This window comes from Symphalangus syndactylus, chromosome 23 (genome assembly GCF_028878055.3).
Source record: "Symphalangus syndactylus isolate Jambi chromosome 23, NHGRI_mSymSyn1-v2.1_pri, whole genome shotgun sequence".
Classification (NCBI taxonomy): domain Eukaryota; kingdom Metazoa; phylum Chordata; class Mammalia; order Primates; family Hylobatidae; genus Symphalangus; species Symphalangus syndactylus.
Window position 1 is genome coordinate 43,970,016 of NC_072445.2, and position 16,718 is coordinate 43,986,733.

A 16,718-nucleotide genomic window follows, 5' to 3' on the forward strand; every position below is an offset into this window, starting at 1 on the left:
ATAACTGAACTGTTATCAATTCTGTGAATAAACAGAACTTAAATTACTTTTATGTCATTATTGTTATGTTACATGGGCCTCTGACCCTCTCTATTAATCCAAATAGTCAGATGATAATTTCCAAGCTAAATAACTTGCTTCTTTATCTTACAGGATATAGAAATCAGAATAAAAAGCAGAGTTTGTAAGAAAAGGAGGATTGTGACTGACTCATGGGTATATTGTCCAGCCACAGGTGAAAATTTGTAAAGGCTAGGTTTTCGAAAACTATACAAAGTTAAGTTGAAAAGAACCCAGCTAATTCTCCTGTTACTCAGAGGACTACAAATGATCACCTTATGGGTTATTTTCATCTTGCTAGTGTCCCCTTAAGAATAAGGACAAAGAGTTAATACTTTGCTTGAAAAACTGAATGGGACTGGGCGGGGTGGCTCACGCCTGTAATCCCAGCACTTTGGGAGGCCGAGGCTGGTGGATCACTTGAGGTCAGGAGATGGAGAGCAGCCTGGCCAACATGGTGAAACCCCGTCCCTACTAAAAATACAAAAATTAGCCCGATGTGCTGGTGAGACCCTGTAATCCCAGCTACTCGGGAGGCTGAGACAGGAGAATCGCTTGACCCCAGAGAGCATAGGTTGCAGTGAGCCGAGATCCTGTCAGTGCACCCCAGCCTGGGCAGCAGAGGGGACTCCGTCTCAAAAAAGAAACAAGAAAAACTGGATGCTGCAAGTTCAACCCATTACTAACCAGTTCCTAAAGAATTGGCTTTTTTCCCTTTTTTTTCCTCTGGCTATTTCCTTCATTTTAAAAAGGGGGATCTAATAGTGCCTCTTGAACAAATAGTTTTGGTATAATTAGAACAATGTCCTCTACATAGTAAGCATTCAATATATGTTGGCTAATACTACTGATGCCGGTTGTAACAGTAGTATTAGAAGCCGTAACTCAAGTATGTCCATAAATGGCAATACGGAAAAGAATTGCTGCTACTCAGCACAATTTGGAGTATTGAATGTCATTATTTACTTTTTCTAGAAGGAGAGTGACCTAAGACACTGATCTAAACTGAATGTACATGGCTAATGGTTTGGATAGACAGAGATTTTTTAAGTGGGCAAAAGTGGAGGTTGTGTTGACAAGAAGCTTTGGGGACAAGTGATATGGATGAATTTCCCAGAATGGTCCCAGAGTATGAGAATAATGTCCCACGTGAATGCTAACCTAAATTCCCACTCTTCAGAGGAGGCTATCAAAAATCAGGTACACATCAACCACATGGCTGTCATATAGTCTCTTTTCCTATCACCCCACTTATTGCCCAAGTGATTTACTTGTAGACAATGTGACCAGGGTGGTAGGCAATGGTAGAGGTGATACTTGAGCTCTGTAGTATAGACTTAGCTCATCAAGGCTGACCTCTGGATACTGATGCTGCTAAGTGTCCCATATGTCAGGGGAAGTATTCTTGCATTCTTGCAAGTACTTTGTCATGGATGAGGCAGGGATTTGTCTTCACTGAGATAAACACACTAGATTTCGATATGCTTCAATTTCTTACATGCTATTGCTAGCAGGACCATCTGTGAACTTACTGAACACTTTATACCTCGTATCTCAACGTTTTTTGGACCCATTTCTATACATTATACAGAAAGGGTAAGGTAATGCATGGATGACCATGGGACTCGGTAGTCCTAATGTGTACCACATTCCTTATAAGCAGAAGTCTGAATTTTTGGAAGACTCAGTTAAAGTGGCATGTAGTCATTTAGCACCCTCTTGGAGTACCGTTCAATTTTGGACGTTGTAGATGTGCTTAATAGTGACTAAGAAAAAGCATAATTTCTTCTGTAGCCAAAATGCATTGGTTAAAGAAAGGAGAGGTAGGAATGGAGTGGTACCTCTCATATTACACTTAATAATAGCCAACTCAAAAAAGTTATGCTTTTCATGTTTCCAACTCAGGGCTCTCTGCTGTTTTTTTGTTTTAGAAAAGGAGGAGTACATACTCCCACCAGTAGTCATGGAGATGCCTCTGTTTATTGATTTACCAAAAATGATTTATTTTTATGCGAAGTTTAAAACAGTTTAAATTACATTGATTTGCTGGCTTAGAGAACTGTGGGAAGTCTTGACTTAATGGGTGTTGGAATTTTGGACTTCTCCTCTGTTTGTCAGTTTTCTTTTTGTTTCTGTTTGCCCCCCTTCCCCTACCCCTCCCCTCTCTTTTTAGGGGCATAGGCAAGGAGCCGTGACAGACAATTTGAGTGTTTTAAAAAACACTCTTATAAAAAATATACCTTTGGCTGGGTGCGGTGGCTCACGCATGTAATCCCAGAACTTTGGGAGGCTGAGGCAGGCACATCACGTAAGGTCAGGAGTTCGAGATCAGCCTGGCCGACATGGTGAAAACTGGTCTTTACTAAAAATACAAAAATAAGCCAGTCGTGATGATGCGTGCCTGTAGTCCCAGCTACTTGGAAGGCTGAGGCAGGAGAATCGCTTGAACCCGTGAGGCAGAGGTTGCAATGAGTTGAGATCGTGCTATGCACTCCAGCCCGGGCAACAGAGCGAGACTCTGTCTCAAAAAAAAGAGAAAACAAAACATTTTTTCCCCGACACTTTTCAAAGAATGGTTTAAAAGCAATGACAATCCATGATCAGTGAGAATTCCCACCCAGATTATGGTCTCTCGATTCCTTTTTCAAAGAGCACTCAGGCTACTTGGAGACTTGGGTAAATTTAGGGATTTTAATACATTCAAGAGGAACAGCAATCAAATGCCATATTTGGATCTGGTGGGATCTCAGACAAAATCAATACAAAAAATATTTGAGACAATTCAGGATTTTTTTTAAGGGCTAGGTATGGGATAATGTTACACATCATTTTTAAAATTTTCTTAGGTGTAAAATCTTAGTGTATTTTCTTTATATCCATATCTGTTAGGATATTTGTGAAAATATTCATGATTAAAATCACATATTTGGGATTTCATGTTTTGGATGTTTTTTTAGACTCCCTCATCTGTCAGTGTGGGTGCGGATAATGGGCAAGATGTTGATAATTGTTGAAGCCTGCGCGACGAGACTTGGGAAGTGCAGGATTCTCTGTATTTTTGTGTCTACTTCAGGATGTCCATGACCACTCCCTTTCCCCTCCAAAAAAAAGTTTAAAAAAGCTGGCCAAATCAGTGAACATATTTCTTTTTTGGTCAACAAAGGACTGCCCTGAGAGGAATCTACATGCAGAGTTCAGACGACTGAACTAACGGAACATCAGGAAGCGCTGCGGGCTGGAGAGCTGCTGTTGGCACAGGGAGGAGTTCTCGGGGCCACACCCTCCCTCCATCCCGCAGGCGAGTTGAGAAGCGCTATTGCCATCTTGTGGCTATAATGGATAGGCTAATGTAGCTAAAACTTTAGTTTTATGAGTTGAGAAGCGCTGTCGCCATCTTGTGGCAATAACGGATAGGATAATGTAGCTAAAACTCTGTTTAGTTTTATGATTTCGATTAGGTATTTCATTGCTACGGTTTAATAATTGAATATACAAAAAATACTTTAAACCATCCCATCTCCAACATCCCCCAGCCGCCCAGTTCCCCCATCTACTTGGCAAAGATTCTCTTTTTTGACCAAACTCTAGGCGGCTTCTTCTGAGCCCTCTTGTGGACTAGGTGGCCACCTTGGCCTATAAAGACCTGAATAAACCCGAACATAGTTCCTAATAGCCCCAGTCTCCTCAAGTGCCTGCCTGAGAAAACTCAATTGATGCCGCCAAAGGAATTTACCGTTTGTTTCAGTCAATGTCTGAAGATAGGGCCCTCGTCTCCCAGGCTCTGTGGTAGGAGTGGAGCCTGATTTTGATATGTGCCAGTTATGAAACCCAGATGGTTCCCCACTGTCAGTGGTTACTAAATAAAATCTGTTTTCGTCATTTAAAGTAAGGCCTGGTGTTTTATCTTTGATATACTACAATGAACCACTTTTATTCGTTTCCTGTGTACCTGTCTGGAATATCTTTATGCAAACACAAACAAATGTGTCCCCTTTCATTCAAATTTGCCCCCTTTCATTCAAATGGCTGATGGTCACATGTTCTTCACAGGTTCTGTCTTGCTTTTCTCATTAACTAACTGTCTTATTGCAGGTGGAGTGGCTGAAACTTCTCAGCAGGTGCACCTACACTAGTGACCTGAGGAGAGAAACTCTAACCCCAAAATGGCTGCATCTTCTCTGAAGACGAGACTGATGCTCATCTTTGAAATGAAAGGCAGTGTGTGCATTTCTCCATGAAGTTGTCCAGAAACAGCCCTGCCAGAGCTGCTGTGGGGTGGTTGAACTGCTATTCCTTTTCTAGGGTGGGATCCCCACTCTTTGTAAGGAAGGATATTGGGGTGCTAACACTGGGAACTCATCTTGTCAGTGAGGCCTTCTTTAACTGCCATCTTGTAATTGAGCCACCCCATCTGTGTTTCCTGTTCCAATTTAGGACTTTTTTTTTTTTTTTTGGTCATAATATAAAGATCTGAAATGCTATGTTTTCCTTATTCATTGGCTTATTATCTTTACTATGCCATCCTCCACACTAAAAGTTTTTTGGAGCTGGATTGGGGAGTTGTGGGGTAGGTTATATTTTGATCACTTGTATTTCCCAGCTTCTAGAACAGTGCCCAGCAAAGTACTTCTCTGAATAAATGAATAAAATAATATTCCTCTGCTCCACTGTTGCCAACTGGAATATCCTGAGGGAACTTTCTTTACTTTCCTTGGAATGATCCAGAAGATGAAAAACAAATTGTCATTCCATATAGTCCTCTTCTGAGTGTTTTTCAGTTTTGTTAAAACTCAGATTTTTTTCTTTTTACCTGAATGTTTTTTTGTTAATGATTATTAGCATATACAGTATTTTCTTTTATGTACCAAAAAAGGCAATTGATACAGTGCATGACTTGAAAATATACCTTCCTTCTCTGAAGCTCAAACTCAGGACTATTATTTGGAAAGCCTTGTAGCCTGGTTGGGTTGTGGCTCTCAAGAAATCATACCTAATTTCCCTTTGAGAGCACTGATTTCTGAGTTTCCATTTCTCCCAGAAGAGAAACATTGGCTTGTAAGAATTTATGTGTCATCAAGGCTTCCTTTTTCATCCTGCACTTAGAAGGACCCAAGACTTGAGGGCTGCGCTGTCAATGTTCCTTGCTCACCCTCTCGTTCTAATTATTTATGTCTTCCCGCCTTCAGAAATATCAGTTGCTCTTTCACCAGCCATTGTTTCCTCTCTGGCCCTAGTGCAGAGTAGGTGACGTAGTACAGCTGAAAGGATGAATGCTGGCAAACTTGTCTCTAGCCTAGATTTCTCCTTGTTTTAAATCTGCACTTGCAACCACATGGCCTGAGATACTCTTGAAAATATCACCAAAAGGACCTTATCATAAAAAATCACCACCATCTATTCAGGGCTATGTATTAGGGGACAATAAAGTGTGAGTCATGACCAGGTGTGGTGGCTAATGCCTGTATCCCAGCGCGCTTTGGGAGGCCGAGGTGGGTGGATCACGAGGTCAGGAGATTGAGACCATCCTGGCTAACACGGTGAAACCCCATCTCTACTAAAAATACAAAAAATTAGCCGGGCGTGGTGGCGGGAGCCTGTAGTCCCGGCTACTGGGGAGGCTGAGGCAGGAGAATGGCGTGAATCCGGGAAGTGGAGCTTGCAGTGAGCCAAGATCGCGCCACTGCACTCCAGCCTGGGCGACAGAGCAAGACTCTCAGAAAAAAAAAAATTGAGTCATTTACATTGTTTCATTTTATCCAGCTTAATATTTTTCACAAACAGGTATCATTATCCTCATTTTAGAGATGAAGCTGAGACTCAGAGTAGAAAACTTCCTTAAGTCCCAAGATTGATAAGTGGCAAAGCCAGTACTAGAAAGCAGAATAGTTTTAATTCTGAAATGTGCTGCTTCTCACGTATCAGCTCATGTTCCCTGCACATTCCTTGTCCGCATGTACCCAACGGTTCACTTGACACATATTTACAGATTTGTGCATTCCCACCCATTAGACATACATCTCCACCTCCAATGACTCGCCAACTCTTGTAGATTATTCCCGCACATTTGCTTTCTTTTCATTCATTCCTTCATGCATTCGTGGCACATAGCATTATGGAGGAAATGCGGTGTCACATGTATTCACTGCTGACTTCAGAGGCTGAAGGAACATGGCCTAGCATCTGGGGCCCTTGTTTGAAAAGTTTCTGGTTTCTCCACTTCTAGGCTCACCATCTTCCAACCTTCCTGACAGATAAGAAATACACTTCAAAGCTTAGTCTGAGAAAGTAACTTCTCTACTCGAAGTTTTTCAAAAGAGCTTCTATCCTTTTAGTCTGGGTTTTAAACCATTACTTGTTTCTATATACATTTTTCCAGATAAGCTTTTAAAAATTATTTCTACTGGGCCAGGCGCGGTGGCTCATGCTTGTAATCACAGCACTTTGGGAGGCCAAGGCAGGCGGATCACGAGGTCAGGAGTTAGCGACCAGCCTGGCCAACACAGTGAAACCCCGTCTCTACTAAAAATACAAAAATTAGCTGGGTGTGGTGGCGGGCGCCTGTAATTCCAGCTACTCAGAGGCTAAGGCAGGAGAATCGCTTGAACCTGGGAGGCGGAGGTTGCAGTGAACCAAGGTTGTGCCATTGCACTCCAGCCTGGGTGACAGAGCTAGATGCTGTCTCAAGAAAAAAAAAAGGCCGGGCGCGGTGGCTCGCGCTTGTAATCCCAGCACTTTGGGAGGCCGAGGCGGGCGGATCATGAGGTCAGGAGATCGAGACCATGGTGAAACCCCGTCTCTACTAAAAAATAGAAAAAATTAGCCGGGCGTGGTGGCGGGCGCCTGTAGTCCCAGCTACTCGGAGAGGCTGAGGCAGGGGAATGGCGTGAACCCGGGAGGGGGAGCTTGCAGTGAGCCGAGATTGCGCCACTGCACTCCAGCCTGGGCGACAGAGCGAGACTCCGTCTCAAAAAAAAAAAAAAAAAAAAAATTATTTCTACCTAGAATGTATGTTTCATGCCCAACTAAACAGGTTCTTCTCTTTTCCTCATAGAGAATGTCCTATTTCTATACTTGGAACCCCCTACTCCCTATTCTGTCTTCAGTTTCATCTTCTAATGCCCATTCTTGATCCCTTTGATCTATTGCTTTTTTCTAAACTCTCACAGTTCTTTAAGCCTGTTTTGCATTTTTGCTCTTCCACCATGTACTTTATGTGGCTTCTTTTCTGAACATTTCCATCTCCTCAAGAATAGTAAGTATCACATTGTAACCTCACACACTGTTGACACAAGTAAACTTCAGTCTGATTTGTTCTGAAAACAGTGGAAATAACTGGTTTTCTTTTCTTTACTTTTCTTTTCTTTTTTCTTTCCCACTCTGTCACCCAGGCTGGAGTGCAGTGGTGCAATCTTGACTCACCACAACCTCTGCCTCCCTGATTCAAGCAATTCTGCCTCAGCCTCCTGAGAGCTGGGACTATAGGCGAGCACCACCACACCCCACTAATTTTTGTATTTTTAGTAGAGACGGGGTTTCACCATGTTGGCCAGGCTAGTCTCGAACTCCTGACCTCAAGTGATCCACCTGCCTCGGTGTCCCAAAGTGCTGGAATTACAGGTGTGAGCCACCACGCCTGGCCAGAGCTGGTTCTTTTTCTTTAGAGCAACTTTTTATAGATGTGAAGGTAGAAAACAGAGAATTTCTTTGTAACTTGCAATTTCTACAGTTGGCAGCCTCCTCTGCTCAGGCCTTGTCAATGTCTGGTTTTCCCACCCTCCCAGAAATGTGGTCTCGATCTGTCACCCAGGCTGGAGTGCAGTGGCGTGATCATGGTTCACTGCAGCCTCAAACTCCTGGGCTCAAGTCATCCTCCTACCTCAGCCTCCCAAGTAGCTAGAACTACAGGTGTGTGCTACTACAATGACTAATTTATTTTCTTAGAGACGAGGTCTCACTATGTTTCCTAGGCTAATCTCAAATTCCTGGCCTAAAGTGGTCCTCCTGCTTGGGCCTCCTGAGTCGCTGGGATTACAATAATGTCTTGTATGAAGGAAGTTGTCTTGATATGTTTCCTGCTCAAAACAAAATGTGACTTGTTATTTTCAAACTCTAAAATTTTTCTGGTGTGTTTTAAAATGTCTATACTATAATATCAAATAAATTAACTTTTATGACAGGGAATTGTTGCTTTGTCATTCAGCTTACTTGTCTGGTAAGCAAAATGCCTTGGGTTCAAGTCCTCATAGAATTTTGTTTTTGCATTGTGTAGCCTTCCCTGATACTCATTTCTTTCCACAAAACTGTCACCCCTAGATAAATCCTCATTTGCTTCATCTTGTAGGTTTCACACCTGACCCATAAGCATTTGCATAGTTGGGAGAAGCTATAATGGTATATCATTTCTTTTATAATAGTATGTAAGACTGATAATAGGACAAGTCAATAGCTTCCACATTGTATTTAGGCTTTCCAGCAAAATTGGATTTAAATATCATATTAAAATATTTATATTTATAAACTTAAAAAAGTCAATTTTATGTAAAAAAGTTATATTGGAGTTTATCAAACTAATATACATATATATTTTCTTTTTGAGACAGGGTCTGACTCTGTTTCTCAGGCCAGAGTGCAATGACGCATTCTTGGCTCACTGAAATCTCTGCCTCCCAGGCTTAAGCGATCCTCCCACCTCAGCCTCCCAAGTACCTGGGACTATACCTGGCCAATTTTTTTTTTTTTTTTTTTTTTTTTTGGTAAAGATAGGGTTTTTCCATGTTGTTGAGGCTGGTTTCGAACTCTACCAGGTGATCTGCCCATCTCAGCCTCCCAAATGCTGGGAATACAGACGTGAGCCACCATGTCAGGCACAAACTCATATATTTTAATTTACATTTAAATTAATCATGTTACAAAGTCAATACTTTAAAGTTTATAGATTTGAGTTCTAAAATTTCTTTGTTTTATTGAGATTTATACATACATGGTAAAATAGTTGGTTAACTCACCATGTTCTGTAAATGATGATGTCATTAGGACTAAAGTGTTCATCTGTACTTCAAGAATTAAAAGATGACATTGTTTTAGAAGACAAGTTCAGGAAATGTTAACAATTTAAAATGTAATGGTCTTGGTTACTTTTCAGTTGCTTTTAGCTTATCTTTTTCCCTATTATGAATATAAGTTTTATGAATATTTTTATGTATGTCTTTTGGTGTACATATGCGCTCATTTCTTTTTTTGAGACGGATTCTCACTTTGTCACCTAGGCTGGAGTGCAGTGGCACAATCTCAGCTCACTGCAACCTCCACCTCACAGGTTCAAGTGATTCTCCTGCCTCAGCCTCCCAAGTAGCTGGGACTACAGGTGGGTGCCACCACGCCCGGTTAATTTTTTGTATTTTTAGTAGAGACGGGGTTTCACTGTGTTAGCCAGGATTGTCTTGATCTCCTGACCTTGTGATCCACCCACCTCGGCCTCCCAAAGTGCTGGGATTACAGGCATGAGCCACTGCACCCAGCCTATGCTCATTTCTTTTGAGCATATAATAGGAATGGAATTAACAGTTTTTAAAGTAACCATATATTTAGGTTTAGTAAACACTGACAAATATTTTTCTAAAATGTATAAACCAATGCAAACTCCTATAAGATGATTTTAATTGCTTCAAATTTTTGCCTTTATCTTGTTAGGCTTTTTAAGTTTTGCCTTTCTGAATAGGATGTGTTAGTGATATCTCACTGTTGCTTTCATTTTCAGTTTCCTGATGAGTCATAATATTGTGTACCTATTCATATGCTTCATATACATTGAATGTCATTTAGTGGAAGAGAATGTTCATGTCTTTGCCCATTTTTAAATTATTTGTACTTTACTTACTGATTTGTAACAATCTTTTCCATATGGACTTTTCCATATGGACATATCATTGACCTAACACAATTTGTTGAAAAGACAACCCTTGCATTGCAGTGTTACCTTTCTCATGAATCAGGTGACTACACACATGTTTCTGGCTCAATAGCAATCATTCTTATTACCATAGTTTAAGATAGGGGTTGGCAACTTACACTATAAATTCTCCAACTGTGTTTTTCTTTATAATTGGCTTTTCATTTTCATAGAAGTGTTAGAATCAGGAAGAAATACTTCCTAACTCAGAGGTCAACAAACTATGGCCCACAAACCAAATATGACCCACCACCTGATTTTCAAAAAAAAGTGTTATTGGAACACAATCACATTCACTAATTCACCTGATTGTCTGCATAGCCTAAAATATTTACTGTCTGGCTTCTTAAAATATTGGTTAACTTTTATCTTAATTAATTCCATAGGGCAACATCATCTTGGTACTAGAACTGGACAAATATAAACAAAGAAATTTACTGACCAATATCCTTCATGAACAGAGATACAAAAGTTCTAAACAAAATTTTAGAAAATCAAATTCAGTAATACGTAAAAACAATAATACATCATGATCAAGTATTCCTGGCTTTTCCAAAAAATGTGGAGTTGGTTAAACATTAGAAAAATCAATCAACATAATATACCATATTAACAAACTAAGAAATCTCAACAGAGGAATGTTACAAGAAAAACTTGGGACTGTAACATTTCTCCCAAACTCGGAAGGAACCGAGAGACCAAAGTATGACTTGGACAAGTTCAGCTTGACAAGTAGATGAGTTTATTAGGACTTATATAGAGGGCATTCCTGGATGGCAGCAAGACAGCTCTAGAGAGCTGTGCTGCCACCATCTCTAAGCTGCTTTTAAGCTAATGTTCTGGTCTTTGCCTACTGTGTTTAGGCAAGGAGACTGTTTTCTTTGGTAGGTTCTCAGATACTCTCTGGGATATTTGGGTTCTCAGGGATACCTACTCCTCGGCTGGGTACCATGGCCTTGGCTTATCACCCAGCCTTCAGGGTTCAAGTAGCAGATATCACCCTTAAGCAAGCTGGTGGAGGACTGTCACACTATAAGGCAGAAAAAGCATTTGACATAATTCAACATTCATTACTGATGAAAACTCTCAGTAAACTAGAAATAGAGGAGAACTTCCTCATGTGATAAAGGGTATTTACAAAAAATCTACAACTAACATTATACTTAAAGACTGAATGTTTTCCCCCTAAGGTCGTAAACAAGATAGTCATGTTTGCTTTCACCACTTCTATTCAATGTTGTATTGGAAATTCTAGCTAGTGAAATTAGGGGGAAAAAAAAGAGGAAAGAAAAGAAGGAACAATGGAAGGAAAGAAGTAAGAATCTCTAAATTGTAAAGATAGCACTTACCGTTATTCTCAAATGACATGGCCATCTCATGTAGAAAATCAGACAGAATGTACAAAAAGTTACTAGAGTTAATGCTTGAGTTCAGAAAGGCTGTAGGATGCAAGATCAATATAAAAAACTCAACTGCATTTGTATATACTAGCAACAATCAGAAATAAAATGTTTAAAAATGTTATAATAAAATTAAAATATGAAATACTTAGGGATGAGTTTGAGAAAAGATGTGAAATATCTATACCCTGAAAACTACAAAATATTTCTGAGAGAAATCAAAGAAGACTTTAATACTTGGAGAGATAAAACTTGCTTATAGGCAGAAAACTCAGTATTGTTAAGATAACAATTATTCCCAAGCTAATATACAAATTCAACACTAACCCAGTCAAAACCCAGGAGGTTTCTTTGCAGAAATGACAATCTGATTCCAAAATTAATATGGAAATGAAAAGGATCTACTGTTGCCGAAACAACTCTGAAAAAGAAGAACAAAGCTGGATGGCTATCAACTACCTCATTTCACAGAATTATAAAGCTTCAGAAAGCCAGACAGCATGGTATGGTTGTAAGATAGGCAAGTAGGTCAATGGAACACAATAGAGAATCCAGAAACAAACCAACATGTATATAAACAACTGATGTTTGAAAAAGGCCCAAAGGCATCCTGGTGGAAAAAGGATAGTCTTTTCAACAAATAGTGTTAGAAAAATTGAATATCCACATGCAAAATATATATATATATATATGATATGTAATATATACATATGAACTTGTGTCTATACCTTGCAAAAATTAAAACTGTTCATACATTTAAACATAAAACCTAAAACTACAAGACCTCTACAAGAAAATATAAGAGAAATTTTTGTGACACTGGGTTAGGCAAAGATTTCTTAGATATGACACCAGAATCCAATGAAGAACAAACTGATGCATTGGATTTCTTCAAAATTAAAAATAGCTCTTTGAAAGTCAGTGTTAAGAAAATGAAAAATCAGGCCACAAACTCAGGGAAATACTTATAAATGCACTTACCTGATAAAGGACTGGTATCCAGAATGAACAATACTTAATATAGTACTCTCAACACTAAGGATAAACAACCTAATTAAATAAGTGGGCAAAAGATATGAACAGACACTTCAAAGAAAATGTATTGTTAGCAAATAAGCACAGGAAAATACTTTGAATATCATTAGTCATTTGGGAAATGCAAACTAAAATCACAATCAAATACCACTACACATCTATTAGAATGCCTAAAATTTAAAAGACTGAAGGTGAAGTATTGGAAAGGACATAGAGGAACTGGAACTCTCATAAATTTGTCCTATGCATGTAAAAACTACTATGGAAAACGTTTTGATAGGTTCTTAAAAAGTTAATCATACAACTAACTACCGTATGATTCAGCCATGACACTTCTAGGTATCTACTCAAGAGAAAAGGAAATATGTGTCCATATAAAAGTTTGTACAAAAATACTTATAGCAGCTTTATTTGTATTAGTTAAATCTGGAAATAATCCAAATGTTCATCAATAGATGAATGGCTAAAATATTGTGGTATATCCCTGCAAAGAAACACTACTAAGCAACAAAAGAAACAAACTGTTGAGTCAAAATGTTACTCTTTTTTTTGTTTGAGATGGAGTCTCCCTTTGTCACCCAGGCTGGGGCACAGTGGTGCAATCATAGCTCACTGTAGCCTCGAACTCCTGTGTTCAAACCATCTTCCTGCCTCAGCCTCCTGAGTAGCTGGGACTATAAATGTGTGCCACCACACCCAGCTAATTTTTAAAATTTTTTTTGTGGAGACAAGGGGTTGCGGGGGGGTGCGGTTTCTCACTATATTGCCCAGGCTGGTCTTGAACTCCTGGTCTCAAGTGATCCTTCCACTTCTAGCTGTTTTAAAAAGGTTCTTATTAGGTGCTATTAACAAATCCCTTGGAATGTTAAACTTCATGGAGTTATTAGCTGAGCACACTTGACCAGCATACCTACACTTGTGAACTGGTAGAAGACCTCCACTACCTATTTAAAAGAACCAATATGCAGCCAGAGGTGGAAATATGATGCTGTGGGGTCAGCATAAAAGCATAAATTTTCTTCTTAATGGTAATTTTTCTGCTTTACCATTCCAGACAGTTTTTCCTGGTAAAGACCTCTTTTGTCCCTGCTAATGGAATTCAGTAAAGGGATCTCTACCATCATTCATGTGGTTCTTACCTTTTCCATAAGCTCAGCTGCTGAAATGGCTTGCTTTATTCCTAAGACTAGTTTTACCTAGTAGCTGCTGAAATGACTTTTGGTGACTCTAAGACATTTTACTTACTACTGTCACTTGCAGGTCAGAGCTTGCCAGCTCCCAAGAGCTTCTCTAGTGCCAATTAGCTTTCTTTCAAAACAATATATAATGTTTCTCTTTCCAGTAAAATCTCCAACTTTCTCTGTTCTTCAGACATACTGAGGACCGCCCCAGTCTGTGCATATGTCTCGAATTGCAATTTTGTGATTCCCAAATAAAATGTTTAGAGATTCATCTCTATATTTTATTTTGACTTTGACAGTACTTAGGCCAAAATTAGGAGTTAAATATAACAAATTGCTTCTCAGCCTTTTGGCTAACATCAAGTGTAATGTTTGTTCTTATCAATTTAATATCTGATATGTCCTGTATCCAAGGAACAATATATTAAATGGACTTTTGGAAGTAGGAGGTAGAATAACAACTTCCTCTGTCCACTCCACACATCATCTTGGTATTGCAGTACTTCCATAAATGATGCATCCTCCTCTGGGGGAAATTTTTAAAAAATGCTAGCAAGAGATTGCAAGTGAAATATGATTCATACCTATACATAACTGCTTTAGAAAGGGGCCAGTCTTGTTTTTGTTCAATTAACCACATCTACTTATAATTATACTATTCTTTAGTGTCGTTGTTGCCTAATACCTGAGTGCCTTATAAGATTTTTAAGCTCCATAAACTATTGTCCACGTTTCTGTGACTTTTCCATTTTAGTTTAGGTCCAACAAATAATATTGACATAACATTAAATAGTTCCATGATGTGATACAAGCATTTATATTTTTAAGGACAACTCCGCAGAATCCTTAGTAACATTTTATCCAAAAAATTTTCAAGGTTTAGGGGGCAGAGGAATTTCATTTAAAAAAATTACATGAGACAATTCCTATACTTCCTAGACTGTCTACTTAGTCTTTAAAAGAAAAAAAAGTTCCCCATAATAAACACATATCCCTCATTAAAGTGACTTCTAATAAAACATAGAAATAATGCAAGAATTAAAACTCACCTTCTTTTACACTGAGGAGCTCTCCTCAGGCATCCAACTTTGAAGCCTCCAGAGTGCACCTGAAGGGCGCTGGTCTGATGTTCTCCTTTTGTTGGGACTGGTGAGATCACACCTTTCGCTCACATTCTGCCACACCCATCTCAACTGCTTTCTCCTTTGATTGGATTTCCATTAAAAAGTCGATAAAAATAAATAGCCTATATAGGACTATAGGATTTGTGGGTGGTACTTTTGCAGATTATATATGTTCTATCACCCCAAATTTTTCTTAGGACCTATTTTATATAGGAAGTGTGCAAACAGTAACAATGCATTTAATGTTGAAAAGGAAAGACTTGATGCATGCAATGGTAATATAATTTCTTCAGATTGAAAAATACAGAAAACTGCTTCTTTTGATTTGTGTTTTGCATTTCATTCTGAACATAATAAAAACACAAAAAGGAAAGTTTAGTATGTATGCATTTAAAATGTTTTAACAGATATCAGCAAATAAGGATAGAAAACAAATGACAAACTAGAAAATATTTCTACTATGTAAAGTTGAAAAAGTAACTCCCAATAAGATGGAGGCTTCTCCAGAGTAGGGACTTAATCCTATCAGACAGAAGTTGGTCAAAAAGTGTTGAATATTGATGCCTCCACAGCTTCTCATTCCTTCAGTTTATGGCTTTGATGCCACCTACCCTGGGATATTTCTCCTGACCTTCCAGGTTAAGGATCTCCCTCGTTTATGTACTTATGGCCTCATTTGGTTCTCCACAACACAAAGGAAAATTATATCAAATAATCTAATTACTTATCTAGTATTTGTATCCCAGGAGAATATGTAATTTCCCTAACTCTGTTCCCAACTCAGCAATGGGCCCCAGTATTGGTGAAGCAGATGCCTGGGCATATCATCCATTCTGGATATGCCACCACACTTAAGAACCACATCAGGGGAGTTGTAGAAGTGAGTTCCCAAAACATTTCCTCTTACCATTTCCACCTAGTCTGCTGGTTGTAGGGATATGCTTATTTTGTGGGTATACATTTTCCTGGACCTGTATTAAGGCAATTGAGTTCCAAAAGATACTGGTCCTGGCAATAACTTCAATTCCTGTTCTGTGCTTGATGCCTTCTTGTGTGTCTGTTTCTGAATGTGAGAGGCACATATCATATAATAGCAATTAGTGGCACTTCTCTTGCTTTTGAGAACCTACAAATAATTTTGTATGAATTATTTTGCTCATTGCTTCAAGAATCTGAATGGTTTATAATATTTTGAATATGAGAAAAATTAGGGACTAGAAGCCTGGAATGAAAAGAGAAACAAGACACAGTGGGCGGTGAGTCCACCATGAGGATCCACATCTTCAGACTGCTTTCACAAACACATTGTCTCTCTATGTCTTTCTATAAGGCAAAGGGAGTTGAGGAGGTTTGTGTAAGAACAGCTGGGGAATCACCAAGTCTGAGAAAGTTCTAAGGAAAAATCCTACATAAAAAGGAGCTAGTGCTCACTTGGCAAGAGAGCAAAGGTAAAAAGCATTGATCCATTTGTTTATCTAGAAATATCTATGAACATTCTCCCTGCAAATCTGTAAAAATGCCAGTTCCTGCACCCAATTCAAGCAGTTACATGGATTTCCTGAACCACAGCCATAGAAATACTTATTGTATTTCTACATTGAAGGTATACATTTAAAAACAACTATATGAGGCTGGGCACGGTGGCTCACACCTGTAATCTCAGCACTTTGGGAGGCCAACGCGGGTGGATCACGAGGTCAGGAGTTCGACACCAGCCTGGCCGACATGGTGAAACCCTGTCTGTACTAAAGATACAAAAAAAAAAAAATTAGTGTGCCTGGTGGCACCCGCCTGTAATCCCAGCTACTTGGGAGGCTGAGGCAGGAGAATCGCTTGAACCTGGGAGGCAGAGGTTGCAGTGAGCCGAGATCACGCCATTGACTCCAGCCTGGGAGACAGGGCAAGACTCCGTCTCAAAAAAAACAAAAAAAAATGAAAGAAAAACCCAACCAACCAAACAAAAAAAAAT

General features: G+C 39.3%; 1 non-coding gene across 1 annotated transcript; it reads left to right on the plus strand.

Moving 5' to 3' along the window:
- The first annotated feature begins 13,958 nt into the window (after positions 1-13,958).
- Positions 13,959-14,150, plus strand: LOC129473899 (U2 spliceosomal RNA). The gene has a single exon (XR_008654418.1). It is a non-coding gene; the product is annotated as a U2 spliceosomal RNA (small nuclear RNA).
- The last annotated feature ends 2,568 nt before the right edge of the window (positions 14,151-16,718 follow it).